The sequence below is a fragment of the Nilaparvata lugens genome, chromosome 3 (genome assembly GCF_014356525.2).
Source record: "Nilaparvata lugens isolate BPH chromosome 3, ASM1435652v1, whole genome shotgun sequence".
Lineage (NCBI taxonomy): Eukaryota > Metazoa > Arthropoda > Insecta > Hemiptera > Delphacidae > Nilaparvata > Nilaparvata lugens.
This window is the reverse complement of record NC_052506.1, coordinates 36,042,138-36,061,528: the sequence shown is the minus strand read 5'-3', so window position 1 is coordinate 36,061,528 and position 19,391 is coordinate 36,042,138.

The window sequence follows — 19,391 nt, the reverse complement described above, 5'->3', positions numbered from 1 at the left end:
TCCGCACTATTTTATTTATCGAGTTTTAACTCTCTCTCTTGATTTTCTGTCTCCGTCAGTTACACTGCTTGTCTGATTTTTCTCTCTTTGTTGTGCTATCATTTGTCAAAATACTACATGTATTTCGGATTGAAGCGGTAAAAAAGTCATCCTTTCAATTTTTGATTCATTCTTACTTTGAGTTTCATAGACACAACTCACACTCATTTTCTTGTCTGTCGTCTTTAATAACTTCTTAATCTCTCATTATTTGAAGAAGATGTAGTCAATTAATCTTCTGTTTAAAGTTTTATATACCCGAGTGGGGTTAATTCTTTTTTTAATTTGTGTTAGTTTTCAATATGTAAATTTTTTTCAAAGTAATTTTTCTTAAGAACTCTACATGTTTTTTCTAGCTTTATTTTTTTCTAGTTTTCATTTTCTTTTCTCGTAAAGTTTTACAAAAATGTTTCTCTCCTTCAAATCCGCTTATACAGCGGTCGATCAAACCTTTCAATCTACTCGAACTCCTGGAACTATTTTAACTACCGTAACTTCTCGAACGATTCCGACTATGCAAATTATGGGAACTACTAGAACTACCGCGATATCACGTCAGTAGAAGAATATGACAAAGAAATCATCTAAATAAACAGGAAACATCTATCGTCGTCAACTACAAAATGGAATTCGTGCCGTGATACTTCGTTAAAATTAAAAGGTTGTGTGAAATATTATTTTGGGGCCCCTACAAAAAATGGTTAAAAAAGGTATTTATATTGAAATTTAATTACGGTACTAAACTTGTGTAACTTTGGATGTGTTATTATTTATTGATTTTGTTTTGTTTAACCATTAATAAATCTGTAGAGTTTTTTTATATTATTAAGTCTTTTTGAGTAATCCCTTTCTCACTCAAATGCAAATAACAACTTATTGTTATCTTAGATCGTAATATGAAATGGTCATCCATAAACTAACCTAAGAAAACTTTGTTAAAAAAAACTAAATAACGTTACAAACTACGCCACTCTTTAAAAAAAATAACGTAACAAATTTCCAAACCGCACTCACGATATATATGTACTTCGAATAGGGAACAAAAATAATAATCTTAGAGAACACTATAATAATTTTGAGGGTTCCATGAAGACGAAGTACTGATAAATCGAACTTCATCACTAAGCAGACTTTCAAGAAGAACTGAAGTAGAAATATCCTGATTCACAACAGCTTGAACTGAAATTTCCCAGTAAAAGAGACACAGCAAATAGATATAATATTAATGAATTGAAAAGAGCATGGAAATCCATAGTTCATTTTTACAGAAGTGATTCATATTTCCCAATGAGGATAGAAATAGATATGAGTGAGCATGAATTACTTTTACTTTTTGTTTCTGTATGGATATCATTAATAGTTCGAATCAAACCTGGATGATTTTACAATTCGAAGAATTCCATTTGGAAACTTATTACAAGTGTATGGGAATTCCTCTCAAACTGAATTGACAAAAATGAAATTAATTGAAGATTTTTGTGATTAAATAATGTGATATATCGGCAGGATCGCAACAATATTAGAACCAGCAAGAGCATGGGCAAGATCAGCATGCTAGAACACAAGTTGTTTTATGAAGTGGTGTGTTGGTAAGAACGCTGCTAGGAAGTACAAAATTCGCCTACTTTCAATGCAGAACGCAACGTCTACACTTTTTATTTTTGTGCCTGGTATGGTTCCGGACTGTGTTTTGCCATTTGCCATAAAAAGAATCCACACGTTTTCGCCCAAAGCGAAGGAGTGTATGCTTTGTACCACAAAAACTTCCAAGAGATCTGCTCCACTCTAATACTACTGCACTTGTTTATCGTAAAATCTTCGATATATCTCCTAATCTAATACATTTGGAATTCAACTCAGCTCTTGTGGAATTTTCTGTTGATACATCCACAAATCAAAGTAAGTTTCTAGTAATAATAATAAACCGGTAATACGTAAACGAAGATTGATCACACTACCTCTTCTCTATCTTCATCATGGTGATCTATTCATCAGTATAATTATTATATAGATAACCGAATAATGAAAGGTATGCTTGAAGATGGAATGAAGAATAGAGTCTCTACTATAATGCTACGAAACCTAAAAGTTCTAGAAAATAACTATAATTATATAATATTCCATTCTCATACCTTTACTTATCAGTTTTCAATTCAAATGTAACATGGCTTGTAACTCTTTTAGTTTATAACTGATTGCGTTTATGAACTGAAATGTCTATGTCTATGATTGCGTTTATGTCTGATTCAGTTATGCTGAACATCAGTGGAATAATAAAGGGAAGAAATCCAACCGTTATTGAAAAGGACTTTGATAATGTTATAAACGAGTATATTAGTGATAAAGGAATATTAATGGGAGAAATAGTTATTTCAGGTGTGAATGATGACAAAATGTAGTAAAGACACTTGAGAATATATATCCTATACTATTAAACGAACAATTCATTTTTATATGTTTAGATGTTTATATATCTGTATGTGACCGGATCACGAAAACGGCTCTAACGATTCTCAAGAAATTTGGAACAAAGTAGGTTTATGATATGAAAATTCGATTGCACTAGGTCTCAACTCTGGGATAACTCGCTGAGGGACATTAAAAGGATAAATACGTCATTGGAAAAACAGCTGGAAATTTTGTCGTCTGTCGATACCGTAATGAAAGTGAGTGAGCGAGTGCATGTGTGGTTTATTCCTCAGCTGATCTTACAAGAGGAATAATCCAGCAAGAAATACTTATTTTTGTTTATTTTTTTTAAACATGTTTACTTGAAGGTGCGTAAAGACGAAATTCAATCTTTCGTTACAAATTGTCTTTGCTTTTACACTCCAGAGCAAAGCTCGGTCCCCCGATATTTTTTAAATATATGTTGTGGTTTCATAAATATACAATAATATTGTAAATGGTAAAAAAAAATTAATATTTCTCTGTTGAAGTTGAATTGTATTCTAAATTTATCGTATTTCCATATTCCCTGGATTATTCTATCAGTTCCAGGTTCTCGTTTCTATTATTTGAGTGATACTAATATTTATGACAACCTCTTCTCTGCTATTTTACGAATTTGAAAATCTTATCAGCTACAGCGGCCATAGTGGTGCATTGAAAAAACAAACAGCTAATTTGATTGAATGAGTTGAGACGTGAGACATCTCTCAGTAGAGTGTGCTAAATTGATTTGATTGGGTGAATTGGCGTTTGCGATCCATGTCAACCCACTTTCATTCTTGTGATGCAAGGCCTCAATTCAACGCTACATTGATAACTGAAATTGATTATAACAATTTCAACCATCTATTTTCCAAGTGCAATCAAGATTAGTTACAATAGATACCTACAAATACTACTTGACCAAATATTTTTAAGATGCGTTGAATAGTATTCAGTAATTGACGTAGTAAGTGAGGTCTATGTTTCAACTCGATTTGCTTTTGTCTGTCCGTATGAAACGCGATTACGGCCAAACGCGTTGATAGAATTCCATGAGATTTGGCAGGAATATTCCTTTTACAACTTCGCGTCGATTTAGACTATACACAAGGTTTTTTGAAATTTTGCATTTCAAGTATAATAAGAAAAGGAATTCCTCCATACTCTGATATCACTATATATATCATCTACTTTAAAGATAGGATCACTCAGACTATAGGATTATTCACAATCAATCAGCTGACAAGTGATAAGTTATTCATTGCATGCATTGCACAGAAGATGTCTGACCGTGTCTACTTCTATAAGGTAGGATTTTAATATTTTTTATGATGCTTGCCTATCAGTATCAATATTCTCACATTTGAAAAAACAAATTTAATAGGTGATTGAAAATACTAGTAGTTCTGTGAACAGTAGACCTCACGCAGTATTCTCATCCACAAGTACCTGATTGAAACTATAGACCTTATGGAAATACAGCAATAGACTCTGGATCCTCTACACATCTGTTTAATCACTTGTCAGCTGATTTATGATGAATAATTCTATAGTCTGTTTTTTACTCTAATATTGGCGTATGAAGGAGGCTCCTTTTTCCTTTTATATTATCCTTGAAATGCAAAATTTCCAAAAACCTTGTACATACGTCGACGCGCATTCAAAAAAGGAACATACCTGTCAAATTTCATGAAAGTCTATTTCCGCGTTCCGCCGTAAATGCGCAACATATAAACATTTAAACATTCAAACATTTAAACATTATGAAAAATGCCAAACAGTGGACTTGAATCTTAGACCTCACTTCGCTCGGTCAAAAATAAAAAAAAATTATCAAATGAACTGAATAATGCCGAAGAAATTATAATAATTCTTGATTGAAAAAATTAATTTCAAAATAGTTGAGAAATATTTTTATCAGATGGAAAGATTATCACGAAACTGGATAAATCATCATCATGGGATACAAATATTAAAACGTGAACTGATTTTATTAACATAAGTGAGTTTTTGATCTAGGAGAAAACAAATAACAGTTTTTAAGAGAAAATTATGATTCAACTGTGGATCGTAATTCAACTGAATCAACTAGAACAGGTGACATCAGATACATGTGGATGAGAAAACTGCGTGAGGTCTATTGTTCACAGAACTACTAGTAATTTATTACTGTAAAATTATCAGTAATTCATCACATCTCATACTGTTATTAAGTGAAAAGTTAGAACAATGCAATAAAGTTGAAAATACTCAGAGCTGTCTTTAAAATGAATTTATTCATTGCACGGTTCAACTCCTCTAAGATGAATGCATTGTTTCATTTACATAAAAACATTAATTTATTAACCTTTAATCACGTTAATTTACATTATTGATAGCTGAACTGACAGATTTATTCTAACCAAGTATAGTAAGGATCAGAACAATTAAAGTATTTGAACTTTTTATTTGGTTTTCATATTTGTTGTTGATAGAATACTGAGACTTGAATTTATCTTATCCTTCTCATTGCATTGTAAATCAAGACCCATAAAAGTCAAAGCTACTCAAGTTTAATAAGAGTTTGATAACAGCGGTGAGCGCATTGTTACCAAACCAAGTTCTCGTGTTTTTTCTGTATCAAGAGGAAAGAATTTCAGAAGCAGAGAGAAAAGTTGTAACGTTAAAAAGAATGTCCACAGGAATGAGGTCGTTTGTCGCTTCCTAAGTGGGGTGGTTCTCACAAAATTGTTCAGTCTTCTACAGTTTAGAAACAAAGTGAATTTCGTTTCTTCTCTCCAAGTCACATTGTTCTTTACTTATTCGGGAATATTTGGCAATATTGTTTGTCTCATAGCATGAAAAATATTCAATCTTTTTTGTTATTCCTTCGAAATATTTCCAAAATAACGTACTGAAAACTGTATTCACAGTCAAAGTTCAACGCTAACCTCAACAGATGGTGGACTTGACCAAGCTATAGCCGCATAAATCCTATATATGTGTTATATTCAGATATTTCTTGGGTGAAGTTTAATCTCCAGTTCGGATCATGGGCACAGTTTGGATCATGATTTAAATGTAATACATATTGAAAAATGCAGACATATCTTGATTAATATTCTAGAAGATGTTTAGATTAGCATCAGTGTTTCGAGTAGTGAAGTATCAAGAAAATTCTTTGAAAGAATGAATTTTAGAAAACAGAATTATTTTAATGTTGTAAAAAGATATTATGAATAATAACTTTGCCAAAATTAAAACTGATGAAGTCAAAAATGCTGAGTGAATTGAAAGCAAACAAAATAAAGAATAAAGTGTTCTTGAACAAAGAGCGGGAAAATAATATTTTGAAATTTCACAGAGTTTTGCTGACTTGACTAGCTTCCATGCAGACTGAATAAAAATTATGTGGTAAGCCGTTTTCCAGAAGTCAAAACACAGAAGTGTTTTCAGAAGTGTTTCTGAATAATTGTTCTCAACGCCTTCAAACAACTACGCATAGGCAACCCGCAATACAGGAAAATGTGTAGAATGTAGATCCATCTATTGAGCAATCTGTTTATATGTTTCATATGGGATTGGGAACGTATTGAGTTTGAGTCTGTGAGACTTTTCTGGACGTTGATTCCCAATGATACATTACCAGTAGTTCTGTGAACAGTAGACCTCGCGCTCAGTAAGTTACATTGACCTGTTGTTATGTTTTCTCAAAAATTAATAAATAATTTATCAATTTGAAATATCTAGAAAAAATCATAAATAAACATAGAGCTTTCTGTTCCATCGTAACGTGACGTGTCGTCCCGAATGTGAGTGTGAGCGCTGTTATCAGGTCTGGCTGCAACTGTGTACAACGTTGATGGAAAGATACATTTTCAAGATGTTCGATGTTTTTGAATGGGTAGTATTATAGTCCACTAGACAGCTGATGAATAACTCTAAAGTCTGATTTTTACTGTAATATTGGCGTTCAAAGGAGACTCCTTTTCCTTTTTATTATCCTTAAAATGCAAAATTTCAAAAAACCGTAATATGTATACGTCGACGCGAAATTCAAAAAGGAACATACATGTCAAATTTCATGAAAATCGGTAGCTGCGTTTCGCTGTAAATGCGGAACATAAAAACATGAATATAAACATAAAGAGAAATGCCAAACCGTCGACTTGAATCTTAGACCTCACTCCGCTCGGTCAATAATATAGTGTTCATTGAGATTGAAGATTTCATCAGATGACTTCACATTTCACAATATCTAGCCCACTGAATAATGCCTTGTATTGTGAATATTAACCACGAAGTTTAATTAAAAGTTGCAAATACAACATTTTTACTATATTTTGATTGAATGAAAGTGACTGAATCCAGCCAGTATCATCTGACTTTTTCACTAACAATTCAACATCTTCATAAAACATTTTTACTTTCCTTGCCGTGTATGTGTGTATGTCTGTGAACACGATAACTCCATTCCTAAACAACCGATTAACTTGAAATTTTAAACTTAAGGTCCTTATACCATGAGGATCCGACAATAAGAAATCCAATAAAATTCAATCCAAGATGGCGGGAAAAAATGGCGGATAATTACTAAAAAACCATGTTTTTCTCGGTTTTCTCGAAAACGGCTTTAACGATTTTCTTCAAATTTATACCATGGATAGCTATTTATGAGCCCTATCAACTGGAATGAGTCTCATTTCTGGGAAAATTTCAGGAGCTCTGTAATATTCTTGAGAAAAATGGTGGATAATGACTAAAAAACCATGTTTTCACGGTTTTCTCGAAAAAGGCTCTAACGATTTTCTTCAAATTTATACCATGAATAGCTATTTATAAGCCCTGTCAACTGACATGAGTCTCATTTCTGGGAAAATCGCAGGAGCTCCGTAATATTCTTGAAAAAAATGGCAGTTACCAAAAAACCATGTTTTTCACGATTTTCTCAAAAACGGCTCCAACGTTTTTTTTCAAATTCATAGCCTGTATATTTATTTATCAGATCTATCAACTGGCATGAGTCTTTTTCCTGGGAAACTAATGGGGGTCCACCCCATCCTTGAGAAATGGACTTTGTAACCTCCATCTCGTGCATGAGGTATATAGGTAGAGCAGTTTATAAAAAGTACACAGTCATAGTCAAGATATTTCATCTGTAGAACTGCTGTTTTGACGACTTTTAAAAAAATCATCGAATTTCACAATTTACACAAAGGAAAAAGTACTCTGAAAACAATAATTATATATACACATATACAGTAGTCTGATCGTAGTTGCAAATATGTTGCCGCCAATTGTCATTATGTTATTCCCCTACATTATTCTCGTTTGAGAATGAGGCTTACAGTTCAATGAGCAAGGAAAGTTGTGTGAGTGTACCACACCAGATTTTTATCTTTTGTGTATTCCATTGTAATCGTATTATTCTGTTTATGGATAATAATTGTGGTTAATTAATTGTTTATGAAAAAGTTTATGAACTAGCTGAATAAGCTGTACTTAGGTTCCAATCAATTCATATAAATTACCAAGATTGAATCATGTATTTGATTTGTGCATTGGTTAATGTAAATGTAAATGAATAACAGTCATAGTGACGATGTATTGAGGTGGAATTATGTTATAATATCAATACTATCTAAGTACGTAAAATTTTTCAATCATCCTATTTTAATTGAAACATTTAACTTGTATAAGATTATATGGCTTATGGCTAGGTTATCAGGAGTTGTGGTTTGAGCAAATGTGATGAGTTATATTGCCATTTACTATTTCAAAACATGTAAACATCTTAATTAACCACAGCTTAACATGAAACAATCAAAATGAATCTGATGTATCATATTTCATTACACAAGAAATCCCTCGTTGCATTCTATGAATCTAGTGAGCATTCATTGATATACATTATTGTATAAGATATAATGTATATATATATATATATATATATATATATATATATATATACATTATTGTATTCATGATATACATTCATTGTATAAGAATGAATTCTTGTAGATTGTATTGATAGACTGTTTTGGCTGTGATTCAAATCTAATATTCCAATTTCAAATGAAAAAAGATGTACTCTGAGAAGAAATCCCGACAATATGTTCATGAATTCATTAATATTTTCGGACTAGTTTGCTTTTGATACTGAAGCGAGAATGTTGCTTTTCACTATACAATACTGTAATAGATATTGTTTTTCAAAATATTATCATAAAGAAGATACCGTATGTAAATAATGATCATGATGGCAATGAATACAAAGCTCATGATTAGTAGATAGGAAAGATGAAAAATGGTAAATCTGAGAATATTGGGAAGGATGAAGGGTCTCAGTACGCAGAATATAGACGGTTATAGTGAGGGCTCCCATAGATTCCATAATAAATTAGTAGGTAGGCTGCACTGCAGGCTCTTTGGAAGCAGGCGAACTTTGAGACAGTGTGCTTGGTCGTAAAATGAAAAGGAAAATCGTTCAAGTTTCAAGAAAAGCAATTGACGTCGATCAGTGAGAGAGGGGGAGGAAATGAACGGTTCGATAGTAAAAGTGGGGTCGGATGTAGTGAAAAGAAGGAAGGAGAGCGATCTTTGGAAAGGATTCATGGGGTCTAAGGGGGTTTATTATGGGGCGGCAACGTCAGCACAATATCTCTTTGATGGGGTTCTCGCTTTGTTTTCGGTGGCGGAGACTGCTCATGGACACTGCGCAATGGGGTTCAACATTTTCTCCTCAATCTTAAAAGAAAGGAAAACCTTCGTTGCTTGGCCCGAATACCGGAAACTTGACACCAGCTGTATAATATAGGCCTTGGGATTTGTGCATACCCCATAGCTTTTCATTTTTTCTACTCTAATGAGTTGGCCAAGAAAAGGTGATATCTGGAGAAGTAGGAGAGGTAAAACTACACATCTGTTAGGGATGGTAACAAACGTGCCAGAACTTACATTTTCTTGCAAAAAGGTTGACGTTAATTGGACCCTCCACTGGGACTTTTAAGAGACAGAATATGGATGGATATCTGTGACGAAGATTGATGGATGTTCAGCTCACCAACCTGATTATTGGATAAAATTTGAACCGAGCAATGAAACTGTACATGAATTTAATAAACATGGAACTCCTATAATAAGAGGACAGGTACTGAAATCTTGTTCATAAAAACTCTTACATATAAAAGTAAAGATAGGATAGAAACGTTTTCAATTTGAATCAAATCAAAGGCAACTGGCAGTAATTGTCTCACTTTAATCTCCATGAAGGAACTTAAAATCTGAAAAAGAAAAGGCTCAAACCTTAATACAAATTCAGCTTACTGCTTAATCTTAAGTGTATTATGTCACTATTCTTGTTTCAAATTAGTTCAGGAAGCATTTAGGTTCTATATGAATTAAAATTAGGTTCACAATGATCCTAAAGCTTAGATCTTCATGTATTCTTAATGAGAATGTTATCACAATCTTTTTTTTTTAAACTGAGTATTTTGATAGGCGAGGTATCCATGAATAATGATAATGAAGCTCTGATCTGAGTGAGTGAAAATGGAAGCCAATTGATCATACCGAGTTAAAAAAGTTTCACATCATGAAAATGTTGAGCCTCCAGTTTCAGTTGGGGAATCAGCTTGAATTATCAAGTAAGCTTCAACTATCCTGTATTGTAGAGCGGAATTTCGCAATTCAATTGGGTTAGTACAGTACTTGCAATTGTCATTTGGACAGATTTCGTACATTGTTGACAAGAGGGTGAAAAAGTGAACGGGGATTTGACGACTGCCCTTCTGCATTTACAAGTTATGTTGATGTGATGGGGGAGCAAACCCTCAGACCCCCAATAAGTCATGCAGAACAGAACATGCTTTGTTACTAACACTTTTAGTGACGAGTTCTAGACACCAAATGTCTAAACTTTATCGAAGTAGGCCCACTGCTATCAAAAGTTTCAATGTGATGAGTTTTTGAATACACGAGTGGTTCCTGTAATTTTTCCATCAGAGAATACAATTGGAAGGTTACATGAATCTGATCAGGTCCACTGTTGTAAACCCTCATAAAGTAACCAGATGATTCAGCGTATGCTGAACAGAATATGCAGCGATGAAAGGAACTAATCACCGAGAAATGATTCTCATTGTAGCAATAACAGGTTATTAAAGCTTTGATGCTCTAAAAATGATTTGTTTCATTAGTCCTGTAGCCCTAAATGAATTGAGTTTAGAAGAACAGCATTTGATGCTGAGATAGTTGCATGAATAGATGGATATTGAATATCAGTTGAAACACTGAGGAATTGTGGAAACCGATTCCAAAAATAAGGACAAATCTCATAGACATGCACATGGAATGAACGAATATTTTCTTCATTAATATGTTCCATATTTCTCATTTGAGACGATATCATGGACGAATTCTATTCATATTGAATAATGATTTTTTCAAAATAACCAATATTGAATCACTTATGTAAGCTCGTTAAAAATAGATTTGATAAAATTGTTATAATGACAACGATTGAAGCATTTAGAAACATATTCGATAAAGTCTAAAGGTGCGTACAGATATACGCGCCGCGAACATGAGCAATTCACTTTTAATCAGCTGACTATATATGAATTTTTACAGAAACGGTAAGATACAGATATAGAAAGCTTGGCATCAGCTGATTAAAAGTGAATTGCTCATGTTCGCGGCGCGTATATCTGTACGCACCTTTAGATCCAGAATTTTTAATCATCTGTTGAAATCCATTCAATATAATTGAGAATGGAATATTGGCACTGATCTTTTACAGATAAAAATGTCAATAGATGTGGTACTGAATGAAAAAGACTGAGAAATTCTCAAAAAACCACTGATTTATTGATAATTAGAAAGACCGGTTTCGGTTATTACACCATTGTCAATCTCTGATAAACTGTTTTTTGACAATTTCTCAGTCTTTTTCATTCAATATGAATAATTACCACAATATCAACTTCTCAACTACACAAAAAGATGTGGTACTGATACTGATAACTTTCTCAATTATATTGATGAAAAATAAACTATAGAATAATTATATTCGTAGAAGCTTGCTGAGGATTGTGCCTGATTAAAATAAATACATTGTCAGCAGAATATTATTTATTCGCTTGATGCGAGTCAAATGATTAACGACTTTGTGCTATAAATTTAAATAAAAGTTGTTTTTATACTTGGATTGATATGCAAAATATATTCAGGAATAAGATAGTTAAACAGTTTACAGAGTACATTTGTGCATTTGCCATATGTAATAACTTTTGCCACATATAACCCATCATCATTTCGGTGGGTTTTATCTTGTGAAGGTCAATATAGACGTGCCCGATGGCCTGAGCCTATTTGCTTCGGCCCATTGAATCCTGCTGCCAAAAAAGTTCATGCTCGCCTTTCTTGAGACCAGATAAGATAATTTGTGAAGAGAGAACGGGCTTTCTTGTGGCGAGAGGTGATTGATGACGTTGCGTTGTGGTTGGGAGATGCGATGCATGAGGTGTTGCTGTTAAGATCTCATCCTTTCTTCATCCAATCCCTTCTTTTCACCATCTGCCGCTGCTTTTATCTCAGTTCACAGCTCCCACACCTTTATCACTTCACTTTTGATAGCTATCATTCTGGGTTATCTTGAGAGATGGTTAGTTATTCGACAGAATACCACCAGGTTGTGTGAATTGAGGAATTGAATTTCTAATAAATTGACTTATTTGCGAGAAGTGGTGAATGGAGTGATAGACTATGGAAACCATAGCCTACTAGAAATTATGAAATTTTATATAGCAATTGATTTGATCAAATTTCGAGACAAAATGATTTGTTATAGAGGAATGGTGTCAAGTTATCTATACTTCACAGTTCAAGTTACGTCAAACTGTCGAGTCTCGTGAGTTTCGTAGGGGTTTGCTGCTGTCTGCTGAAAGATTGGTGGAAGCTAGTGAACGTGGTTTGTGCGTAAGGTACGTTACATGACTCAGTGGGGAGAGGGACTTGGAAGAGGAAGAAGGAGCTAAAGAGGAAGTTGGGGGAGGAATAAGGAGGTAAAGAGGAAGTTGGGGGAGGAATAAGGAGGTTAAGAGGAAGTTGGAGGAGGAATAAGAGGGATAAGGAGGCTGGTACTGGGAAGAGGATATTAAATTGGTCGGGCTCTCAGTGAGCAGCTAGGATAGACGAGTGACAGTAGAAGGCATCCTTCTTGGGCTTCTATCTCTCTGCTCAGCTCAGTCCTCTTTTCAATTATTCACTGTTCAGGATCCGGCTGAATGTTTCGTTCAAGGCAGGTCGAATCTATTAGGCCGAGAAATATCATCCTGAATTGAAACCTGTGTAGCCCTTGCCAGTGAACGATAAAATCAGGCCTGATTGCTTCCTAGGAGAAATCTAGGGAATTCTCTTAGATGCTAATACCCTTCAAGGATTTGGAAAAGACATTTCAACAAAATAATATTAAACATGACGAGTAGCACCGTGAATTAAATTTCATAATGGATAAATAATTCATTGGTGAATATTGTTGAGAGTTTTACTACTATTATTATTCATAATAATATTATTTTAAAATCTTTTTTTGTATTTTGCTGAGGGTGATGCCCTCATGAACTCCAGGCTTGTGCGCTGGTAATTAGACGAATGGTAATGAGAGATTAGTACACCATGCACCCACAGCTTCCAGGTGGTTTCTAATCAGAGAAGATATTTTTAGACTCATAAGTGATGTTTAAGGGAGTCAGCTCTAAATTTGATATTGCAGACTATGCTTCACAAAAAAATTAGTCTATTCAAGTCTATTAAATTTTATTGTAGCCCCTAATCATATTATCTGCATATCACAATGTGGTATTTTCAATAAAAAAGGTTAATGAATGCAACATTCGTCGAAGCTAATGGATAAAGGCCTGAGAGTATAGGTGATGTGATGTGAGTCTTATGTGGCAAGTGTGCAGAGTAAGGAAGAGGCAACTGGCACAATTTTCAAGCATATCATAGTTGAAATCGTCCAATCAATTGTTACGTTTAAAGGAAAATGTTCTCTCTATATTTTAAATATTCCCAATAATTTATTTCCCAGTTATGAGTTTGTTTATGATGGTAATATTGATTTGGTCTCTTCTGAGCTTTGCCTGTGGTTTTCATAAATTTTATAATAAATTATACTGATTATGCTGTGTGATGATAAAACAGCTGTAATATTTATAATCTGTTATCTCTGTTACTAAGACACATATTTAATGTCGAATAAAGCTCGTGTTGAGTCCAATTCTATTACAATTTATTCGACATTAAAAATAAAATAAATGGGTCCGAAAAAAAAACGAGTAAACGTCAAGATTTAGTCAGTGAAGGAGAAAACGATTCGCAAAACCAAATGCTTGGAAAAATACTGAAACCAACAGTTTTATCGATTGACCAAGATTCAGATGAAGCACCGAAAACGTGGAGACATTGGAAGGTAACATTTTTAAACTTCTTAAAAAACAGTTCAATCCCGAAAAAGGATGAATTGAATGTTTTGATCAATTATGTGTCACCGAATATTTTTGAAAGTATTTGCAATTGTATATCATTTGAAGAAGCTATAACAACTCTTGAAGAAAGCTTTATAAAACCTCAAAATGTAGTACATGCACGTTACTGCTTATCTAAAGCAAAACAAACCCATGGAGAATCAATTGATCAATTCTATAATAAACTAAAACGGCTAAGTTTACCATGTAACTTTCAAGCAGTCACGGCTGACGATAACAAAAGTGAATATATCCGAGACGCGTTCATCTCCGGATTAGAATCATCGAAAATCAGACAACATCTTTTCGAAATGAAATCGCTAACTTTGCAAGACGCTATCTCACAAGCACGAATGTTAGAGAATGCTGAAAACATTGCTAAAGAATACGAAACCAGTTCAGAATATGTTAACACAGTCCTAGCAAACGAGAATAAAAATACCGAGAAAACGACTTTAGTCCGTAATTCTTACCAAAAGAAGATTCAATGCAGATTTTGTGGCTATAATAATCATACTGATAATAGCCAATGCCCAGCAAAAGGACAACCATGCCTAACTTGTAATCGAATAGGCCATTTTTCAAAAGTATGCAGAGCACGAAACGATAAAAAAAACCAAATGGTATCTGCCACAGTAATTTCAGCAGCAAATACCAGCACTGACCTCTCAAAATGTCTTGTTCCTATACGTGTTAATGGAATAGATACATTGGCACTATTAGACACTGGGAGCACAGCAAGTTTTATAGATAAGAAACTAGTAGTACAATCGAAGATGAAAACTATGCCATATTCCAATTTGATTACATTTGCTTCAAGTGCCTGCAACACTAAAACAACTGAGTGCGCTTTGAGTGAAATATATTTCCAGAACGAAGAATATAATGATTTTCCTTTGATCGTATTGAACAAATGTTGCGCTAGTGTAATTTTGGGACACGATTTTCTAAAGAACTTTTCATCCATCACTTTTGATTTCGGTGGATCTAAAGCAGCACTACAACTGAATGAAGACAATGACGCAAGAAGGCCTACTTATGAAATTAAAAAGTGTGCTCTAGCCCAAGCTACAGTAGAACCTGTCTCATTGTTTCGTGATCTTCAACCGGACTGTCGGCCTATAATAACTAAATCGAGACGACATTCAGAAGAGGATTACTTGTTTATGATGAATGAAGTCAAACGGCTTAAAGATGCTGATATTATAGAAAATAGTCATTCTTCTTGGAGAGCTCAAGCATTTGTTACTTCAAGAGAGAACCAAAAGAAACGTATGGTGATTGACTATTCACAGACCATCAACAAATTCACGAATTTGGATGCCTATCCACTACCACTAATGGAAGAATTAGTCAATAAGGTAGCGCAATATAAAATATTCTCATCTATTGACCTGAAATCTGCCTATCACCAGATACCAATCTTGCCTGAGGAAAGGCATTTCACCGCATTTGAAGTTGGACACAAACTGTATCAATTCAAAAGAATTCCGTTCGGAGTCACGAATGGAGTAGCTGCTTTCCAGAAAGTGATTGATCAAATCATAGAACAAGAAAATTTGACATCATGTTATGCCTATTTAGATGATATTATTGTATGCGGAAGGACCCAAGAAGAACATGATGAAAATTTAGAAAATTTCTGGAGAGCAACAGAAAAATATGGCCTCACGATTAATGAAGAAAAGTGTAAAATATCTATGGAGAATTTAACCTTTCTGGGATTCGAAATTGGTCAGGGTATGATTAAGCCCGATCCAGATCGATTGAAACCACTCCTTGACTTACCAGCTCCAAAAAATCAGAAAGAATTGAAGCGTGTCCTTGGAATGCTTGCACACTACTCCAAATGGATAAAAGAATTTTCAAAAAGATCCATCCACTTGTGCATAATACTCACTTCCCGTTGAATGAAGAATGCAGAAATATATTTGAATCATTAAAGAAAGAAATAGGATCTGCAGTTCTAGTGCACATTGATGAAAAAGTCCCGTTCACTTTGGAAACTGATGCCAGAGACCAGTGGCGTTTTTCTCAAGAACTCTTTCCACATCTGAAACTAGGCACTCTGCAGTGGAAAAAGAAGCTTATGCCATTGTGGAATCAATCAGGAAATGGCGACATTACTTACTTGGACGAGAATTTACACTTATCATAGACCAGAAATCAGTTTCATTCATGTTTAGTAATAAACAAACCAGCAAGATTAAGAATGACAAAATCCAACGATGGCGCCTTGAATTGTCAAATATAAGTTCAATATAATTTATAGAGTTGGAAAAGAGAATATACCAGCAGATACACTATCAAGAGTCTGTGCCACTGTTGGATGCCATACAGATATAAAGAAACTGATAAAAATTCATGAGGACCTGTGTCATCCAGGAGTTACTCGACTCCATCATTGGACCAAAACAAAGAACTTACCATATTCAATAGGTGATGTGATGTGAGTCTTATGTGGCAAGTGTGCAGAGTAAGGAAGAGGCAACTGGCTCAATTTTCAAGCATATCATAGTTGAAATCGTCCAATCAATTGTTACGTTTAAAGGAAAATGTTCTCTCTATATTTTCAATATTCCCAATAATTTATTTCCCAGTTATGAGTTTGTTTATGATGGTAATATTGATTTGGTCTCTTCTGAGCTTTGCCTGTGGTTTTCATAAATTTTATAATAAATTATACTGATTATGCTGTATAATGAATCGATTAAGAATTGCACACAAAACCGTGACTATTCGATAACAATTACCGGTATCCATTCATTGAACAATTATTATTCCAAGCAGTATTATTGGATCGACAAATAATGTTGATTTGACGCACACGTTGGTTGTACCTGTTGGTGTCAGTGCAACTGCGAAAACCAACTGCATGATTGATAAGAGAAATTCCAGTCAGTTCTAAAACCACAGTTATTCAATATATCGGATAATACGTCTGAATTGACTTCAATACCGTTACATACCAGTGGAATTTGATTACTTTTGTACTGCTGCTCAGTTCAGATATTTTGAATAAAATATATGGAATTTTGAAGCTCTTGTCATAGCTATAAAGGCTTTCCCAAAATGAGAGGACTCAAATAATTATTAATCAGACCACCAACATGCATCAGAAACGAGTGAATTGCCAGCTGCATGCAACTTGTGTGGTTGCATTATTAAAGTTCTTGTCATATGTTTGAACAGTAATTTGGAATGACAAGTGGCCATCCGCTATCGGATTTTAAACAGCAGGTATCAGAGAATAATTGATTTGCTAATCAACTGACCATTGTGGGAGTTATTTTTTCCTGCTTGATTCTCCACGAAACTCGCAATATATATTAATTTTCTCTTTGTTTGCTAAGAAGAAAAATATTATCATAGAAAATGCTTTTTTATCTTCTTGGATAAATCAATGAGCACTGAACTAAATGCATTTTGGGAAACTCGAAGAAAAAGAAAATAAGTCTAGGTCCACGGTTTCTATAGGATTTTTGTAATTCTGTTGTCTTTATTGGAAAAATAGTAAAATATGTCAGAATAGTTTACAAATGTGATCGACAACAAATCAATACCGTAATTGCTCTGATGCTGTTATTATTGAACAATGCATTCCTACAATATACTCAATGTTTTTGAACATTTTCAACATATTTATATTCACAATGTGACAATGATCATTTTATTGTGATAAGATTTTAAAAGTAAACAACGTCTGATCTCTTAAAATAGAAAAATCTCACAAACAAGTTTCATACATATTGAAATTGTGGGGATGATGTACTGTATGCAAGCTGTGAAAGGTAGAGCGAAAACGAATTTATCGGATTTGATTTGTTTTTTTTATTTTGGCTGAGCTTCTATCCGTTCACAATGCTAGGATTGGGTGTGGGGGTTGTGTTTGTGTGTGTATTCTGCGTATTTGATATTTCAATTGAGAGGCATGCCGGAGAATGACTCAAAACAGTAAAATTGAAAGCAAATACAAAAATATTTGATTGTTTCCCACAGCAATCGCTTCTGCTTCTGATGATTCAGCTAACACAGATTGAAAGGATGAAGGGTGATTGATTGATTGGTATCTCAATCTCAAAGCAACAGTATTTTGGAGTCACAAACAATGCTGTATACACACTACACTTCCACAAGACCATGAAGGATACACACGTGATAAACGCAATAGGAATTTGAGCTGGTTCTGAAAATATTGAAATCAATGCTATGAATTGCAGTGATCTGGCAAGGACTGGGTTTTGTATCAAGATATTCACTGGACTAGTATCTATTAGTCTAATGATCAGATGGCCTACCTTCTGGAATAAATTGCCCAATAGTTCAATAATAGATGTATAATTTATAAAGATCGAATATCATCATAAACTTAGAAAAGCGTAAGTACTATGGAGGTTGCCAGTTAAACACTGTATTACAGTGAACACTGTTCATTTAGCTTGTGTTTAATTTGTGTCAATTTGGAACTAAATGTTTAATTTGAACTTGGTTATTGAGGCCTCGGCCACAGTGTAAAATCGGATATATCGTCATTCATTCATAGATCCCACCAAACTATAAGTAATTTACATTGTGAAAACCTCGGATTAATCGTTACTAAATTATAAAAACTCTCATATAACGTCAAGAAAATTTGGCTGAGAAGGACTGAGAGGACTGTTCAGATGGAAATTACAGACTTCTTTGTGTAGTGGAACTTCCTATGATCGTGCTTATAAGTTGTGAATTATCATTTAAATTTTCGTTCTTGGACATTAGGGCCAATGTTCATTTATACTTGATTTTTATTCTAAATGATTTTTCAGATAAGGTTTGTTTAGTATATACATATACTGTATATATATGATAAAGTAACTATATATTTCCTAAATTACCTTTTTAAAAGTGTTTTTTCCATATAAAAACTATGTTTTTAATTTTTCCTTGGTTTAAAATTAAGATTATGAAACCTCTTTTATAGTGTCAATTTGATATAGGGTCATTAAGTGTGTGGTCCGTTAAATTACGTTTTTGTCAAGCTCCATTGTACATCTAAACATCATCCAATTAACTTTTCTAAACAGATTCATTCAATGAACAATGTTTTTGGACTCAGAACTCACAATATATAAAACTGTACATATATAGTGTAAAATCGGATATATCGTCATTCATTTATAGATCCCACCAAACTATAACTTATTTTTCTTCCTCCATTCACTCTTGTCAAATTTTCCCATCATGGATATTTCTCTCGTCATCACTCTCAATCTTCTGCTCCACTAGATATTTGAAAAGTGTTTATTGTTTCCGTGAAATATTATTTGCCTGCATGAGGGATGTAATTCAATAATAATTATTCTATTTTCATATTTTATTCATAATTTTTCCTTTATTTATACCAGCGAGATACTGGATCAAAGACATATTATT